General features: G+C 56.7%; 1 protein-coding gene across 1 annotated transcript in view; it reads left to right on the forward strand.

The window, feature by feature from the left end:
• Positions 1-2,427: 2,427 nt before the first annotated feature.
• The window catches only part of ACAD9 (acyl-CoA dehydrogenase family member 9), a 39,393-nt gene continuing 38,656 nt past the window's right edge, over positions 2,428-3,164 (forward strand). The window contains exon 1 of the mRNA XM_077766847.1: positions 2,428-2,473. The gene's annotated coding sequence lies outside the window, so the exon portion shown is untranslated. The remainder of the gene's footprint in view (positions 2,474-3,164) is intronic.

Below are 3,164 nucleotides of genomic sequence, written 5' to 3' on the forward strand. Positions count from 1 at the left end.
TCCCCAGCGTATTTCCTGCGTGTATTTGTTCGAGTTGAAGAGGGACGCAGGGGTCCTCCTTTGTCCACAGGGGGTCTGTTCCAAGGCCTTTGTGGGTCCCCGAAACCGCAGATCGCAAACCCTATGTGTACATTGCTTTTTCCCATAGACATACGTGTCCACGACAAAGTTTACTTTATAAATTAGGCATCGTGAGGGATTAACAAGTGTAACTAGAACCATGTTAGCGATATACTGTAATAAAAGTTATGCGAATGCGGTCCCTCCCTCCCTCTCTCTCAAAATATCTTTTTTTTTTTTAAATGTTTTATTTCTGAGAGAGAGCGTGAGCAGGGGAGGGTCAGAGAGAGAGGGAGACACAGACTCTGAAACAGGCTCCAGGCCCTGAGCTGTCAGCACAGAGCCCGACGCGGGGCTCGAACCCACCAACCGCGAGATCATGACCTGAGCCGAAGTCGGACGCTCAACCGACTGAGCCCCCCAGGAGCCCCTCGAAATATCTTTTTGTAACGTTTATTTCTTTGAGAGGGGAGAGAGGGAGAGAGCGAGCATGAGCGGGGGAGGAACGGAATCTGAAGCGGGCTCCGTGCTGACCGCAGAGCCCGATGCTGGGCTGCGGGGTCACGAGCAGAAGCTGGACGCCCAGCCGAGCAAGCCGCCCAGGCGCCCCTCACGTTGTCTGCTCATACTGTACTCACCCCTCCTGTGACGATGTGAGATGACACGACACCCGGGATCGAGGGGGCGCTGCAGGCTTTGTGCCGCAGCGCTAGGCCGCTGCTGACCTTCCGAGCGTGCATCAGACGGAGGGCCCGCTGCTTCCCCTGCCTGGAACCACAGAGAGCCCAGCCGCGGGTGGGGGTCCCGGGGGACCACAGCACTCCCTGCGTCCCTCTAGCCAGGCCTGGCATCGCACCTTCTCTCTGTGCCCTGTGCCACGAGTTAAGGTCCCAGCTGGCCCTGCCTCCTCGCCATCTTGAAACGCGACTCCACCCTCCCGGCTTTCAGCCCCCAGCGGGTTGGTGCGGCCACCGGGCTCTCACCTGCAGCAGTTGCTTCGGGAATTCTCACACGGCGTTTGTGTTGCTTGACACACTTTTTGTGCTGTAACAGTGGGGGCATGTGCTCTAGGACTTCCACCTGAGGCTGTTTTGGCTTTGGGAACAGAAGAGAAAATCGAAAGGACTTTGGCTTCGTTGTTAATGCTCTTGATATTTCTGCTCTCCTGAGGTCTTGAAAGGTCATCATTAGGATCAAGTCTGAACTGGGGCGCCTGGGGGGCTCAGTCGGTTGAGCGGCCGATTTTGGCTCACGGTTCGTGGGTTCAAGCCCCGCGTCGGGCTCTGTGCTGGCAGCTCAGAGCCTGGAGCTGCTTCAGATTCTGTGTCTCCTTCTCTCTCTGCCCCTCCCCTGCTCACGCTGTCTCTCTCTCTCTCTCTCTCTCTCTCTCTCTCTCTCCTAGAGATAAATAAAAAAACATTTAAAAAATTAAAAAAAAAAGAAAACAGCATCCTAGTCCTCAAGTGTAAGATGGGGATATCTTATTATATTTAGAATACTGTATCTTTTCGTTTTTATGGTGTTACAGGAAAAACATTGAACACTTACTGTGCTAGATGTTTTTGTGTTGTTTAATCCTCACAAGTCCCGTGAGATAAGTGGCATTATACTCATTTTTGCAGAAAATGACTCTCTTCCCACTGTATGTGCCACTAGAGTACTTACACCTTATTTTTTTTTCTAATGTTTGTTTTGGAAATTATGCCACTAAATGTCTCTCTTGCTTCATACAGGGAGACCTCTGTACACCGAACAGGATCGGACCCGTTATCAGGACATGTTTTGACAGCAGCAGACAGCAGCCCAAACTTGAAACCGTTTTGGTTTTTTTTTTAATTAATGTTTCTTTTTGAAGGAGAGACAGAGCGTGAGCAGGGGAGGGTCAGAGAGAGGGAGACAGAATCCAAACGGGCTCCAGGCTCCGAGCTGTCAGCACAGAGCCCGACGCGGGGCTCGAACCCACGAACCGTGATCATGACCTGACCCAAGTCGGACGCTTCACCGACTGAGCCCCCCAGGCGCCCCCAAAACCCAGGTGTTTTTGTTTTCATTTTTAATAATCCCGTTTTGTTTTGCCCGCGGGGTTACGTCAAAGGCGGTTTCCAAAGGCCTTCCCGGTGCGGAGCTACTGAGGAGGAAATACGGTGTCAGCTTGTCAGTTACGGACGGAACAGTTAACCCGGGTTGCGGACGACACACCTGCACAGACTCCGCAACAAGTGTTCGGGCCCTTTTCCCGGACGTTGTATCATCAGGTCGGCCCGTCATCGGGCCGGTCCACACGGCGGGCGGGCGCAGGAAGCGCTTTCCAACACCGAGGCACTCGCCCAAGGGAAGAGGTCCTCCTGGAGGAGGCGGATNTCCGCCGAGCCGAGCTTTCGCCAAGGAGCTCTTCCTGGGAAAACTCGAGAAGGTAACGCCGAGCCCTGGTGACCCCTGTTCTTGCCTCCCGCGTTTTGCCCGTTAGCAGAAAAGAGGGGTCGAAGTGAGGGTCCCCAGACCCGGCGGACGGATACAGCCGGCGGGGCGGCTGCTAACGCTCCCGCGCCCCCGCAGAACCTTCCAGAAAGGGGAGGCGNGCGGCTCCCTCTCCTCCGTGGGTATGACCTTGGGCCTGGGGCCTCGAGCCTCCGTTCTTTCGGCCTTGAAGCGGATCTGGTGACGCGTGCTGCCTCACGCGGGCGTGTCAAGTGAGCTTATGGCGCGTGGAACCGCTTCTGGACCCGTCAGGGGCCGTGCGGGGCGAGGGGCGGAATAGTAGCCGACGCCGGCCTCGCTCCCTCGCCTCCTGACCTTCGCTTCCCCGGGCCCTGAGCGTGCGAATCCGCAAAATGGGGAAGCAGTGCCTGCCCGCTCCTGCGAGCACCCAGCGCAGCAGAGAGCGCGTCTGTGTGGACGCCCTGCGGTGGGCCGGCGTGGCGGGCACGGTGCCGCGTGAGAAGTCACGCCCCGGTGTGCCCTTGCCGCGGTCCCTCTGACCGGCCTGGCATCGCACGCGGGGAAGCTGAGGTTCCGAGTGGTTCGCGCGCCAGGAAGTGCAAAGCCAGGCTTTAGCGTCTGAGAAACCGCTTTTCCCGGAACGTGGGCGTGTGTTCCGGCACCTG

The sequence above is a fragment of the Crocuta crocuta genome, unplaced genomic scaffold, assembly GCF_008692635.1.
Source record: "Crocuta crocuta isolate KB4526 unplaced genomic scaffold, BGI_CrCroc_1.0 scaffold296, whole genome shotgun sequence".
Taxonomy (NCBI): domain Eukaryota; kingdom Metazoa; phylum Chordata; class Mammalia; order Carnivora; family Hyaenidae; genus Crocuta; species Crocuta crocuta.